This window comes from Hyla sarda, chromosome 1 (assembly GCF_029499605.1).
Source record: "Hyla sarda isolate aHylSar1 chromosome 1, aHylSar1.hap1, whole genome shotgun sequence".
NCBI lineage: Eukaryota > Metazoa > Chordata > Amphibia > Anura > Hylidae > Hyla > Hyla sarda.
In genome coordinates, this window is record NC_079189.1 from 511,255,947 (window position 1) to 511,272,468 (window position 16,522).

General features: G+C 42.8%; 1 long non-coding RNA gene across 1 annotated transcript in view; it reads right to left on the reverse strand.

The window, feature by feature from the left end:
- Positions 1 to 15,238, reverse strand: part of LOC130290283 (uncharacterized) — a 35,706-nt gene extending 20,468 nt beyond the window's left edge. Inside the window, exon 1 of the long non-coding RNA XR_008847555.1 lies at positions 15,103 to 15,238. This is a non-coding gene — a long non-coding RNA (uncharacterized LOC130290283). The remainder of the gene's footprint in view (positions 1 to 15,102) is intronic.
- Between the last annotated feature and the right edge of the window lie 1,284 nt (positions 15,239 to 16,522).

Below are 16,522 nucleotides of genomic sequence, written 5' to 3' on the forward strand. Positions count from 1 at the left end.
ACCTGGTACACATATTACGGGTCGGGATATGAGGACGGATAGGAGGTCAAGATAGGAGGTAGAGATAGGAGGACAGGATAGGAGGTCGGGATAGGAGGTCGGGATAGGAGGTCGAGAAAGGAGGTCGGGATAGGACAACAATATATGAGGACAGGATATGAAGTCAAAAGCTTCCTCTGTTGATTTTCCTCCACAACAAGGATTAGGAATGAAAAACCGGGCAATGCCGGGTACTCAGCTAGTATTATATATATAATTTTGCATGTTCACGTGTGTTTCACACTTGGCACTTTGCTCACTTTCACTTATGATTTGGCACTTTGAATTATATATGATTTATTTATATATTTATTTCTTTATTTTTATTTATGATGAATTATTATACTTATTATCTTTCATTATTTATCATGAATCTTTTTGTTTGTTTCGGTGTTGCTTCATCATAGTATCCATCATGAAATGCCATTTGATGTAATAAATTTACTCCCCACTAGATGTCGCCACCCTCCTTGCAGTAAATATTACTTGTACGTGTTCGCGCTGTCTTTGATTGGGCCGCGCTCACCTCCATCCTGCATCCTGCTCCCGGCTCCGATGGCGCGCTGCCGCACAGGTTGTCATGTGATTTGTCACGTGATGCCTGTGGGGCGTGCGTACCCGGAAGTCCGGGGTGCTGGACGCTCGCGCGGCACAGTCAGAGCAGGTGAGACACTATCTTTTAATCAGTGTATGGATAATGTGATTGGCCCATATATGATATATAAACCTGCACTCATCTGGAATGTCGACACCCCCGGACGAAGGTCTTAAGACTGAAACACGTGTTGGGGTGGCAGCATCCTGGGACTTCCTGATTTTCAGAACTTTGTGTGGTTGGTATCCATGTAACAACACTATTCTACCTCTAATGTGGCTCAACCTGTAGCAATATACTTGACTTGCACTAGCACCTTATCATTTATTTCTGTTATAAATTATCATGCACTTTTTGCATATATTGCTGCTATTTATTTATAGAATGGTCTAGCCCCATTCCTTTGATACATGGCTTTATATAAATTTTTGTGTATAATAGTCCCAGGCTGCCGCCCTTTTGTTGTGAATTCCTCCCTGTCTTTTTAACGAATTGAGTTTTATTGTGTGTTTTGCATTATGCAACAATAAAGATTGACACTTTTTGTACATATATTTGTGTGAATATCTCCTTTCTCTTTTGGGTTATTAGTCATGTAATAGTCAAGACCTGAACTAATGTAACCATCTGAATGTTATATTGAACGCCGGCATATGAGTTCAGACACGAATCATATAGCAGAGAGGTATGCTATCATTGTCCTGTACACGGTAATGATAATGACAAATAGCTTGTTTTTTCCAATGATGGTATTTATTATGAACAGATCTAAAAGGTGAAAAATGAATCATTCTTTCAGATAAGAAGCGGCAGAAAATAAACTTGTCAAGATATCTTGCTTTATGTTTTCCCGATTGTGAGAACAACCTACCATTACTCAACAATGATGGGCTTTTCAATAATGGATATGCTCCAACACTGTGTAATGGTTTTCCCCTTTCTTGGAGCATATGTATTATATATAATATGTCATCCTTCACGTCGCCTAGAAAAGGTGAGTTTTTTCTTTGATGTCTGTAACTGCCGCTGTTTTACTTGTCATAGTCATATTTATAGTCATATTGGTGCAAATGATATTTCAGTCAATATTATAGAAAGCATTGTACATTAAATTGAAAATATTCATAATCTCAGGTCGTAAAATTAGGCCTGATTTTTCTACAGTATCATCTGCACTATATTTATTGGGAGCATGTGTGTAACAAGGCTCCATTGCAAAACCTAAAGTGGTGTCCCAATATACAATGACCACCATCCACTGCAGGCCATTTCTGGAAAGGTTAAAGGGGTACTCCGCCCCTAGACATCTTATCCCCTATCCAAAGGATAGGGGATAAGATGTCTGATCATGGGGGTCCCGCTGATGGGGCCCCCCGCCATCTCCCAGCTGCACCTGGCATTTGTTTAAAGCATCGGGTGCAGTGCTGGAGGCTCATGATGTGCCGTCACAAGCTTCCGGGACCCGCATTGCCAGTTATCCGGCACGGAGTGAAATTTGCTCCATGCTCTGGATGACTGGGGTTCCGCAGACTGGGGGACCCCCACGACCAGACATCTTATCCCCTATCCTTTGGATAGGGGTAAGATGTCTAGGGGCAGAGTACCTCTTTAAGGGAGAACTCCAGTGTTTTTTTTTTTTATATCCATTATGCCCTGGCTGCAGGAATAAAAGTAGAAACATATAGGGGGAGATTTATCAAAACTTGTGCAGGAGAAAAGTTGACCGGTTGCCCATAGCAACCAATCAGATCACTTCTTTCATTTTCCACAGGCCTTTTTAAAAAGGCCTGTGGAAAATGAAAGAAGCGATCTGATTGGTTGCTATGGGCAACCGGTCAACTTTTCCTCTGTACAGGTTTTGATAAATCTCCCCGATAATGTGTCGGCAGATGAAAACCATCTGCCCCATATTTTGAATGCTGTAAATTAAACAAATTTGCATAAAAATATTCAGTTTGTTGTGAATTTTCTGCTACAGATCCCAGTGCAAAAATGGTGCAGATTTCCTACTGAAGGGAAGGCACAGTACTTTGGGGCTGGTGTCGCACACTGAGGGTTTTTGGAAAACTGCTACTGCAGTTTCTTAACCAAAGGCAGTGGACTCAAAAGGAATGGAAAAAATAAAGAAAGGATGTATGCTTCTCCTTTTTCCTGTTTGATGCACTTTTGGCTTTGCATCAAAAAATGCATTGACTGTTAAAAAAAAAAAAAAAAAAAAAGCTGCCATGGGTGACACCAGTCTCATGCTGCTGATGACCATTCAAAAAGTAAAAACAACTACACATAACATCTATATATGTTAAAAAATGCTAATTTTTAAATATATATGCACCTCAAAATTGAGACTGCAACTGAAAAAGTTGTCAATTTATGGAAATAACAGGATCAAAAGACATGTTACTGATCAAATAATAAAAAATGGAAAATATTCAAAACACTTTGATTTATTCAGTATCAAATATGAACGCCCTGCACAGAAATACACACACCTACAAGCCTTGGCATGCTATAAGTGAAGTTAAGAATGGTTGTCTGAGGAATGTTCTGCCACGCTGAATGCACTTCATGCAAATCAAGATGTGCAGCTGGCAGCTATCTTTGCAATTGCTGACCAATGAGGTCCTTGATGTGCTCAAAGACAAGTCTGTGCTCCGAGTCAAGTCCAGAGACGCAGCCAGCCATGGTAGCAAATTTAGGCCATGCAGGAAACTAGAGAGATCTGGCTACCATGCATTATTACACCCCACACCATCATCATCATCCTCCTGGGAGTAGGACTGGTCTGATGTTCCTTCATGGAGGTCTCTTCATGGTGTTGTTCATGTGGTCTTGAGACCAATTTCTAGCTATCAATAGTGGGACTTGTCTCTGAAGAGGATAGACCATCATTCAAGCTTCCATTGTTATATTGATCTTCAGCATTATAGCCTTTGAAAGCAGTGGCATGAGGTCAATGGAATACCTGTAGCTGGGCATCTGGTGATGGTTTGTATAGGCACTGTTCGATGCCCTAGGCTTGATGGTAACATTCAATTTCACTTGCAGTACACAATGGATCACTATGCACCATTCTTCTAATCTGACAATCTGTCAATGCAGGGGGTCACTGTCATTCAAGTTTACCATTGGCCTCCCAACCACTAGGACATGCAAAGTTGAACAGTGCTGACATTTCACCGTAAATAAAGATTTGCCAGAACGATAAACCAAGGATTATGTCCCTTTCAGTTTGCAACAACTGGAGATAACTGGCATGTTGATGAACAGGAAGCATAAGACAATCATACTGTACTGACTTGATCCAAATTCTCAGGTTTCATGTGGCTATTTTTTTTAACCTGGATTTTATACCCCTTAAACCCCTCCCACCTGCCCCAGATTGAAGCTAGGTGCTTGAATATTTGATCAGTTGCAGGTCTTAGCCGTACCTGCTACTTCCTCGATTTTCATAACCTTACTTCTTGTATATTGCAATTTCAATGACAAAGAGTGTACTTTGGCTGAATATCTTGTTTAATTTACAGGCATTATATTCACATTAGGAGTCTTAATAAATATTTATAGGGTGTACAGATCTTGACAAGGTACTATCAATTGACTTCCAGCTGTGAGTTTAGATGGATTATTGAGTATACCTAAAATACTGTCATAAACTTGAAGCTGAAGTATCCCAAAGGAAAATGCCACATAACTAAAGCCAAGACCAAAGGGGCACAGTCAGAAGTGCTTGGGAATAAAGCCAGGAAGAAAATAATATGAGATAAAGGAAAAACTTAATCAATTATAAGCAGATGAGCAGTGAAAGGAAAATGTAGGGGGGGAAAAGCACAGCTGTAAGGCATTGTACTTTATTTTTCCAAAAATGTTCATGACAATGAATAGTCATTACAGATTTCATATGCTCTCATTTGCTCCAATACAGGTACTGTAACTAAAACACAAAACAAGGACCTTTTACAACAAATAACAACATAGAAAATGCTTAAAAGAAACCTTCCAGCAGTTTTAAGCTCTCAAAACTGCTGACAGCCCTATTAAAGGGTTTAGCCAATGAGCATGACAAAAAAAATTTGTTCAAATGCATTATGTTTTACTTACTGGTGCCTACTTGTATCGATGGTGGTCCATATTAATTTGACTGATGCCCCCTGTTCTCCCATCTGTTCATTCCTTTTGATGTCCCCTACTTTCTGCCGCATGCCATTCGGCACCTACATTGCCAGGCAGTCAATGCAGATATCCAATGACTGCAGAGCTGGGCCGGACTGGGATAAAAAATTGGCCCAGGCATTTTATACTTAGCAGTCCATTTTGGTCATGAGTCAATGTCAATCATGGTTGTGTATAATAGGGTTAATAAGGGGAAAAACATCTGTACCTCACAATAAATCATAGCTACCAAATAACACCAGAATTTAAGCAAGAAATATTATAACCATATGTGGTGAGGGTGTGATGAGGGCAGATGTTATTACCCTAGGGGCAGATGGCATTAACCCCTTGTATTCATGATGCCAGGGTGTGGTTAGCCTCTGCAACACCCGAGGTATGGCCGCTGAATCCTGGGCTAGGCACGGGGCAAATAATGACTGAGACGTCAAGTTGCGGAACAACGGCAGCTTTACTGAGGCAGAAAGATGGAATAGTCTGTACAGCTCAGTTAGGCCAAGGAGATGACAAGTGACTTAGGAGACTTGCAAGCTCGCTGGGACTTGTAGTAGACTTGGCTGAATTTTGCAGACCCACGCTGAATTTAGACAGACTTGACTAGGACTGAATAGACTTCACCCCTTGAGTAGTTTACCATGTTTTGACGTTCACCTGTGGGGCACTTGGTTGGTGAAAGTGTAGCTGCGTGGTTAGGCCTTGGGTCTCTTCAGGACACCAGACAGACACTCTCAGGTCTTAACTGTTCTGTTCTTCAGACTCATCTCAACTAACTGAACTAGCTCCTCCCTTGGTTTATATAGGAGGTCTTTTGGGGAGTCCTATAGGTCACCTCACAAGTCACCTAGTCACTGACACCTTCCCTGGTTACATGACTTGGTAACAACATTGAAAGGTATATACAGTAACCCCCCGACCTACGATGGCCCCGACATATGATAAAATCGACATACAATGGCCTCTCAGAGGCCATCGCATGTTGATGTCAGCATCAACATACGATGCTTTTATATGTCGGGGCCATCGCATTAACTGCTATCCGACAGCGCAAAATGCTTAAGCTGCTGTCGGATAGCAGTTTAAGCATCCCTGGCAGGTTCGCTTACCTATTCCCGCTGCTCCGGGTCCACTTCGCGATCCTCCGCTGTCTTGCGCATCTTCTCCAGGGTCCGGGCCTTGCTTTCCGGCGTCGTTATTACGTCACTACGCACGCCGTGCCGGCGCAGCAGCGTAATAACGTCACCAGAAAGCGAGGCCCGGACCCTGCAGAAGATGCGGAGGAAGCCGGAGGATCGCGAAGAAGACACAGAGCAGCGGGACAGCATCGGGAGCCCCTGGGACAGCATCGGGAGCGGTGAGGACCTGGTCCGGAGCGACAAGGACAAGTACAGCTTCCTATACTTTACATTGCACGGATCCCTCAACATACGATGGATTCGACAAACGATGGGTCGTTTGGAACTAATTACCATCGTATGTTGAGGGACCACTGTAACATTATAAAGGCATTCTCATACAGAACATGAAGTACTTGTAAACCATTTATGATACACAGATTAACGGGAGACTCAGGGGACACTGCAATAGAGACCACCAGACAGGACAGCAAGGGTACAGGGGTGCAATTCCTGTACTGGGCCACCACACATACATAATACCATCATACTGTAAGTGACCAAATACTGTATACGGAGATCAAAATTACCAAAAATACCAGTATACAAAGAGGAATATTATTATTACCATACATATCACCTTAATACTGTTACCGACAAAATCCTGTATACTGAGACCGATATTACCAATAATAATAGTATATAAGGAGGAATATTATCACCCTGCATATTACCATCATACTTTTACAGACCAAATCCTGTTTTCTGGGACCAATATTACCAAAACAATACCAGTATACAATGAGGATTATTACCATATATATTACCTTTATACTGTGTGAGAAGTGTCAGGGATCGCCCTTTCGTGGAAAGAGAGAGAGAGAGATCACTAATAATGCTAGTATACCCTTCACATAGTTTCCCTGCAGTAGGTGCAAACTGTAGATAGCTGCCCCTGTAGATAGATACTATCTTTAGATAGTAGCAGCCACCTATAGTGACGTCAGATGAGTGATGTCTGTTACACTGGTCGGCAACAACATCAGCATAATGCTGTGAATACTTATCCAGCACGTATAGTATCTGGAAATCCTCCATCTGGTCCTTTTCATGTACTAGTATTCCACTCTGATTTGCTTAATGTATGTTTTATTATGATAAATATGATGTGTCACTTGGAAGGGGTCCATAACTATCCCCTTTTGGTTGTGGTGTTAGTGTACATATTTATGTGATATCTGTGGAAATACTAAAGCCTTTTTGGTACTATTTTTCATTCCATTAAGTGTACACCATTTAAAGTGTCTTCTTTTCTCTTGTGTGTAGTTCATGTAATTTTTGTGAACACTATGGCAGCATGTATTTGGGTACATTAGGTTGAACTCATCTTTGTTTGCTCTTTCGTATGATGACCAAACCTGTGACCACTTTCAAACTTCTGGCCAAATGGGTATCATGTTACTGATCCAGATCCCGATCTGTTCTGGTGTGTGTGTTACTAGTCCTAGCCCCTGGTCTGTTCATGGTATCAGTATTACTAGTTTAGTTCCTGATCTGTTCATGGTCCCAGTATTACTGGTTTTAGCTTCCGATTTGTTCTCGATATCTGATCTTCTGGTTCCAGTTCCTGGTAAGTTCTTGGTATCTGTACACATGGCTTCATCTTTTGGTTCCTTTCGAAGATAAGTACTCCTAGCTTGTATCAGGTTATGTCACCGCCTGGTCTTTCTTATTTTACTCCATGCTCAAGGGCTGGTCTTTCTGGTCTTGTTCAATGCATCACCTTTGATTGTTCTGATCCTGTTCCAAGCTCCCTGTCCAATTTTGGTTGTCGCTGTTGCTTCTGCGAAACCAAGCAGTGAATTTTCTAGTGACCCTAATCTGGGAATTACTTGCAGGAAAGTCCAAACATTTATGCAAGGGTTAAAAGAAAAATTAGGGATCCCTTAGATTCCACACACAAGGGTAGCCAACACAACACTGGTTGCAAAATGTTACAATTATTCAGAAAAAAATCCTCTTATAGACAACAGGGCATTGGGCAGATCACAGGTTTGCAGATACCTAGTAAAAGTTACAAAAAAGACTCAAGAAATAAATAAATTGAGGCAACTATTGGAAAAGCAGTGATCTCTCCTTCCTCCTCTGGGCTCTACCATTGTGCAGGGTAGCTCCATCAGTCTACACTAGAATATATATATATATATATATATATATATATATATATATATATATCCAGCTCTATCTTGTAAATCTAATAAAACCCCTTAAAGTGGTACTCCACCCCTAGACATCTTATCCATGGATATGGGATAAGATGTCTGATCGCGGGGGTCTCACTGCTGGGGACCCCTGCGATCTCTCCTGCAGCCCCTAGTCATCTGCAGCACGGAGCCGAAGTGTGCTCGGTGCCTGATGACTCACGATACAGGGGCCGGCAGTTCGTGACGCAACAGAACAGCCCCCTTAATGCAAGTCTAAGGGAGGGGGCATGGCCACCATCATGCCCCCTCCCATAGACTTGCTTTAAGGGGTGAGGCATGATGTCACGAGGGGGCCAGCCCCTGTATGGTGAGTCATCAGGCACGGAGCAAACTTCGGCTCCGTGCTGCAGATGACTAGGGGCTGCAGGGGAGATCGCAGGGGGCCCCAGCGGATGGACCCCCAAGATCAGACATCTTATCCCCTAAATCGTCCCTTAGTTTGTTAGCTGGTATGTATTACTGAATGTAGAAATCTTTCATCAGATGACGGTAGAACTATAAACATATTTATAGCAGTAGAAGAATTGTAAGAGCAGTGCTATTTATTAGAAATATGAACAATCTTTATATTTACCTTTATAAGACCTTTCAATATTAGGGAGACAGAAGAGTTACACTTCATTATATGCGTATAATCTTCTGCTGCCTCAAACATCATTAATGGACGTGATTCACCGTCCACTTTCCAACAGTGCCAGTGAATGAAGAGCAGACATAGTTCCATTTTCAGTAGCTATGACCCTGATACACGGATTCCCAGGGCTGCTGTTTCTATAATTATCTTACAATGACTAAGTTATACAAGTCTTTCAACCAATTAATTTATTGAAGTGCCCTGACAATACTATCTCTCAGACTGCTCTGCTTCCACCAGACATTGCTATCCTTTTAGACGTCACCGGTGTAGCTTCTAGTGTGTGCTAACTATACGATAGGAAGATCATTTTTCTTCATGCATTCTGTCTTAGTATCGGTCAGGTAGCAGAAGGAATTAAAGTCCAGATCCCTGTATGGAGCTTACAGGTAATCAGGGCCGGCGTTAGGGGGGAGCAACCTGGGCAATTCCCCAGGGCCTCCATCCAAAATGGGGCTCCCTGAACAGTTTTATATCAATACTCACAATACTGCATTTTGCTGCAATTTTGCAAGATCACGGTAAAATGGTGGCAAAATACATTAGTTAGAGTACAGCCCTAAAACTCTCTGAGATGCACATAGCCCATAGACTGTACACACACTTACTTTGGATCTTCTAGGACCTGTGATGACTCCTAGCCTATCGGAGTCATCAGGAGTCAACAGGTCCTGCCAATAAGCAATTTTTGTCTGTGTGTGCTGTCTATGGACTCTTTTTTTCTGTAGGTGTTTGGATGTTCCATCTCTTAAGGGACTTAAGGGAAGACCTTGTCTTGTGAATTCTTGTGAATTTTACTTGCAATCTAACATCTAAGTAAATTTTTGTCTCGCAGACAAAAACGTTAAAGGGGTACTCCAGTGAAAACTATTTTTTTCTTAATTCAACTGATGCCAGAAAGTTAAACAGCTGTATACTACAGAGGAAATTCTTTTCTTTTTGGATTTGTTTTCTGTCACAACCACAGTGCTCTCTTCTGACACCTCTGTTCAGGAGAAAATCCCCATAGCAAATATATACATAGTAACATAGTTCACAAGGTTGAAAAAACACCAGTCCATCAAGTTCAATCTATACCCCTAATAAGTCCCTATTGAGTTGAGTTGACCCAAAGGAAGGCAAAAAACCCTCATACTAGAGGTAAAAATTCCTTCCCGACTCCAAATATGGCATCAGAATAAATCCCTCGATCAACGTTCTGTCCCTATAAATCTAGGATACATAACCAGCAATGTTATTATTCTCCAAAAATGCATCCAGACCCCTTTTTGAACTCTTTTACAGAGTTCACCATGACCACCTCCTTTGGCAGATAATTCCATAGTCTCACTGCTCTTACAGTAAAGAACCCCCATCTGTGCTGGTGTAGAAACCTTCTTTCCTTTAGACCAGTGGTCTCCAACCTGCGGACCTCCAGATGTTGCAAAACTACAACTCCCAGCATATCCGGACAGCCAACGGCTGTATTTCACCTGGCATTTCATTTTCCTCAGTGAATACAGTGGAGAAGAATTTGTTTAATATATTTTCTTTTTCCTGATCCCCGTTTATAATTTCTTCCTCATCATTTTTTAAAGGGCCCACACTTTCATTTTTGACCTTTTTTGCTATTTATACAGTTAAAGAACATTATGTGGTTAGTTTTACTCTCTTTGGCATTGAGTCTCTCTGTCTCTATTTTTGAGGCTTTTATCTGTTTTTTTTTTTACATATTTTACATTTTTCTCTATAGCCTTTTAATGCTTCTTGACTGTTGTGCTGTTTTAGTAGTTTAAATGCTTTATTTTTGTCATTTATTGCCCCCATAACATTTTTATTCATTGATATTGGTTTTCTTTTATTTCTGACCCTTTTATTCCCATAAGGTATATACATCTCACAGTGAGAATTTAACATATTTTTTAAAGTCTCCCATTTAGTGTCAGTATTCTTGTTTTTGAGGACATTATCCCAATTTATATTGCTAAGGGTTTCTCTGAGTTGATTGAACTTTGCCTTGATAAAGTTCATTGTTTTTGTGGCCCTTCGAGAGATTCCCTTCTTGAAGAACAATTTATAATGTATCATATTATGATCACTATTTCCTAGGTGTCCTCCTACCTGCACATTAATTACTCTGTCAGGTCTGTTGGTTAATATTAAGTCTAGTACGGCACCCCCTCTGGCCGGGCTCTGCACCATTTGGGACAGATAATTGTCTTTAGCTATAGTCAGAAACCTGTTTCCTTTGTGAGATTCACAGGACTCAGTCTCCCAATTTACATCAGGATAGTTAAAGTCCCCCATTATTATCATGTCATTTTGATTTGCTGCCTTGTTTATTTGCCTCAGTAATTTATCTTCTGGCTCTTCCATTATGTTTGGTGGCTTATAGCAAACCCCTATCAGAATTTTATTATTTTTATCTCCATATATTTCTACCCATAGTGACTCCATATTATCGTTTTCCTCCCAAATATCCTCCTGCAGAGCGGCCTTCAGACTGGACTTTACATAAAGACAAACTCCTCCCCCTTTCTGTTTTGTCCGATCCTTCCTGAATAGACTATAACCTTGTATGTTGACCACCCAGTCACAGCTATCGTACAACCAAGTCTCTGTTATACCCACTATGTCATAATCCTCCTCAGAAATTTTCAACTCTAGTTCGTCAGTTTTATTGGACAGACTTCTGGCATTAGTCAACATGCAATTCAATGGTGTATGTTTTCTTTTCCTATGATGCCTATCCCTATTAACTATTCTAACCCCTCCCTCCGCTCCACCCTCAGGTACATTATTAAGTCCCCCCCTCTATCTACACTATCTTCCCACTCTATGTTGTAGGTTCCCTCCCCCCAGTCCCTAGTTTAAACACTCCTCCACCCTTATAGCCATCTTCTCCCCAAGCACAGCTGCACCGTCCCCATTGAGGTGCAGCCCATCCCTACGGTAGAGCCAGTATCCGACAGCAAAGTCGGCCCAGTTCTCCATGAACCCAAACCCCTCCTTCCTACACCAGCTTCTGAGCCACTTGTTTACCTGCCTAATCTCCCGCTGCCTCTCTGGTGCGGCTCGTGGTACTGGTAATATTTCAGAAAATACTACCTAGGAGGTCCTTGACTTAAGCTTGCAGCCTAAGTCCCTGAAATCATTTTTAAGGACACTCCACCTACCTCTTACTTTGTCATTGATGCCAATATGTACCATGACTGCTGGGTCCTCTCCAGCCCCACCCAGCAACTTGTGAACCCAATCCGTGATGTGCCGAACTCGAGCGCCAGGAAGACAACACACTGTTTGGCATTGTGACAGATTGCCCTGTCTGTCCCCCTAATAATTGAGTCCCCCACTACCACACTACCAGTACCTTACTGGAGCAGACCTCCCCCCCCCGGTGGTCAGAGGCAGAGTACTGCTGCAGTACCGCTAGCGCTGAAATGGCATCCCCTCATCTGCCAATCGGGCCAACTTGTTGGGGTGTGCCAGATCAGGACTAGCCTCCCTGACACTTTTCCCTCTACCCCGTTTTCTAATTGTAACCCAGCTAACTGCCAGACTGTCCTGCACCTCCGTCCCACTATCCTCCCCCATCTCTATTCCAGAGAGTACTTGTTCAGTGAGCTAGAAACTCCTCTCCAGGTTGTCAATGCATCTCAGTTTTGCTAGTTGCTCCTCTAGAGCCAGGATCTGGGCCTCCAAATGAACAACTTGCACACATCTGACACAACAATATGCACCCTCAAACTGCTGTTCAAGGATTGCATACATTGTGCAAGATGCACACTGGACTGCCTTTTCCAACATGGAGGCCATACATGGGGATTGCAAAAATTAACAGAAAAAAAAATATTTACCACAATCCACCTCTCTCTCTTCCACTGCCTGGAAGTGAATGCAAAATGCAAAATATGCTGCTCTGGACAGTTCCTAAAATGGACAGAGGTGTCAGCAGAGAGCACTGTGGTTGTGACAGAAAAGAAATCCAAAAAGAAAAGAATTTCCTCTGTTGTATACAGCCGCTAATAAGTACTGGAAGGATTATGACTTTTTAATAGAAGCAATTTACAAATCTTAAAGAAAAAAAGGGGATAAGTGCAGCTCACAATTAATACACTAGTCCGAGGTTAACTTGGGTGAGCACCTATACCCTACGTGCAGAAGAAAAGTTTTTTGTAGAAAAATATTTACCCAAAACTTCAAGGACAGTGTATAAAATTTCTTTGGGGATTAATGAAACAGACCGTGCTTCAATTAACAGTTGTATTTATTAAAATATCACAATAATAAAATAGTAGTAATAAACAACAGATCCCAGGGCACTATGGGGGGGATCTAACAATATACTAAGAATTAATTAAAACAATTACTGATGCCACTAACAGGTTTTTTTGTGCGTTCACTTAGTGAATAAATATATATCATATAAATGTGACTGACGATGAATAGTTCACTGTAAGGCAGTGGCGTCTCCAGCATTCATATTTAGGGGGGGCACATGGGGGGCCAGTGACAAAAGTGGGGGGGCAATTTTAAAACGTGTGTGCGTGCATATATATATATATATATATATATATATATACATACATACATACATACACACGTATATATATACACACAATGATTTTTTTCCATTTTTGCCATAGATTTTTGGGTAAATGACTGATGTCATTATAAAGTAGAATTGGTGGCGCAAAAAATAAGCCATCATATGGATTTTTAGGTGCAAATTTGAAAGGGTTATGATTTTTAAAAGGTGAGGAGGAAAAAACAAAAGTGCAAAAACGGAAAAACGCTCGGTCCTTAAGGCGTCAAAACTTTTGGACACTACCATCAACTTTGATAGCGGCATCTAAAGGGTTAATGTCAGACATCAGCCTGATTGGTGATGTCAGGCATTAGCTGAGGGTTCTAGCTAATGATTTATACAACACAGTGGGAGCAGGCACTGTGCGTACACATACGCCTTGCGTCCTTAGGGCTCATTTACACGGACGGATCCTCAGCATATGCGGATCCCTCGACAGTGCTGCCTCCATCTGTGCCTGCTCAAAACAGCAATCCGCCACTACGAGCAGACACGCTTTCATGTGTATACTCACACACATCATGGCTGCTCTCAGCCTAGTTCAGAGAGCAGGAGCGGCCATGATGTACGCGAGTATACACATCAAAGCGTGTCTGCTCGTAGCGGAGGATTGCCGTTATAATCAGGCACAGATAGAGGCAGCACTGTAGGGTCCATTGTCGGGGGATCTGCAACGTAAAATATGCTGGGGATCCACCCCTGAATGAGTCCTTAGGGTACGTTCACACGTACAGGATCTGCTGCATATTTTCTGCAGCTGATTTTGCTACCTATTGAAGCTAATGGGTTGCAAAATCAGCTGCACAAAATATGCAGCAAAAATATGCAGCAGATCCTGTACATGTGAATGTATCCTTGAGGGGTTAGTGAGGGGTTAATGTGTTCACATATTGTCCTTCCAGAGGGGTCACTTTCCCTCCTCCAGTGTCCACAGGTCACCAACACACTACCAGAACAATTTATGGAAAAATCGCGGCAAAAATCGCGCTGTTTTACCGCGATTTTTCCTAAAAATTGTTGTGATAATGTGGCCTGTTGGTGACCTGTGGACACTGGAGGAGGGAAAGTGACCCCTCTGGACTGCTATCATACACATGACCCAGCCCCGGGTTATACTGCTGATCAGGGGAGAGAGAGGGAGGACACGGGACATCACTCACCTCACATGAAGGGCCGCTCTGCTGTGTGACCTGTCAGCTCTCAGCCCGTCCTCTCCTGTGCTGGGGGCGGAGCCATCAATGTATCGGGACATCCCTATTTATTTTAAATTGGGGGGGCCCAAGGGGGGGCACAGCCTGATCTAGGGGGGGCCATGGCCCCCTCTGCCCCCCCCCCCCCCCCTAGCGACGCCACTGCTGTAAGGATGTTAAGAAATAACAGTTAACATATAACAATGTTGCTGAAATGTCTTTCAATGAAAATGAATGGTAATAAATATTGAACAGTGTTGCAGTATTATCCTCTAATAGGGGAGATGTGGCAGAGTTGCGGTATCCTCTGGACAGATGATATTAGTATTCTCAGCAGAGTATAGGAAAAATGAATGGCAGTCTAGGGGCTTTGTGCGCTGATAGTTGTCTGCGCTGGCAAGCGCTGACTATAGATAAGTGTTGCCGGTGGTGATGGCAGCTGGTCCGGATTGCACCGGACCTGTTGTGTAAGCCGCCCGTCTGTATGCACAGGGATAAACAGCGCTCTTGATGTAAAGGTTAAGCGCTCACCGGTAATTTGATGGAGATCAGTCCACGTTTCTGCCGGGTCAGGTAGAAGTCTGTAAGCCGGTTCCCCGACACGCTGCAGCGCCTCAGCCTCGTGGATTCAGCGTGTGACATCACAAGGTACTTTGTTGGAGCGAAGGCCTCACTGAAATAGCAATGTAGCAATTGAAGCACGGTCTGTTCCATTAATCCCCAAAGAAATTTCATACACTGTCCTTGAGGTTTTGGGTAAATATTTTTTCTACAAATAATTTACAAATCTGTTTAACTTTCTGGCATCAGCTGATTTAAAAAAAAAAAAAAAAGTTTTCTACCAGAGTACCCTTTTAAAGGGACACCTTGCTTGTGTTCTTTTGAACCTATTAATGTGGCTATTGTACCTCACTTTATTATCAGTCTCAGTTACATGCTACAAGCAGTTTCTGTCCAAAGCTGTAATATCCCTGGAGAAAAATCTACTGACATAATGGATACAAATTATCTCCTGGGGTCATTCCGCCAAGTTGGCTTGTTATCTGGTTGAATGCAAGACATTGGATCTTTCTCTTATAATTTCTGGTCCTTGAAGACAAGCTAGCTAGCTAGCACAACTTGTGCGTAAAAAGAGTTCTTACCAAAAGCCCACTGGTATGTGGTTTAGTGTGGCTACTACTGACTCTCCATGGATGCATGGATAGATTTTATAACAGACTTTCATTGGCCTGTACAGTAATGGTAGACCTGTTTTCCAAACGGAACACTGTATTCCTGCATCTGATATTTCTTCAGAAGTCTATTTGGCCTTTGTCTGCATGGATTGCCCTTACATGTAATCTCTGACACTTTAAAGTGTACCTGTCAAAAAACACCCACGTTTGGGACTCCCTACAAACAAGTCAAATGTTTTTACCAGTCGGTTAAAGGGGTAGTCCAGTGGTGAAAAACGCATCCCCTATCCTAAGGATAGGGGATAAGTTTGAGATCGCGGGGGGGTCCGACCGCTGGGGCCCCCTGCGATCTCTCTGTACGGGGCCCCGGCTCTCGGCCCAGATAGCGGGTGTCGACCCCCGCACGAAGCGGCGGCCGACACGCCCCCTCAATACATCTCTATGGCAGAGCCGGAGATTGCCGAAGGCAGCGCTTCGGCTCTGCCATAGAGTTGTATTGAGGGGGCGTGTCGGCCGCCGCCTCGTGCGGAGGTCGACACGCCCCCTTCCCGCGGGCTGTCGGGGCTCCGTACAGGAGATCGCAGGTCGCCCCAGCGGTCGGACCCCCCGCGATCTGCAACTTATCCCCTATCCTTAGGATAGGGGATAAGTTGCTCACCACTGAGTCACCACTGGACTACTCCTTTAAACCATATAAACGGATTTTGGAAAAGGAAAACTTTTTTCCTTCTGATTGAATGAAGGAGCAACATAACTTTTGTGGGTCAGGTTTTCCT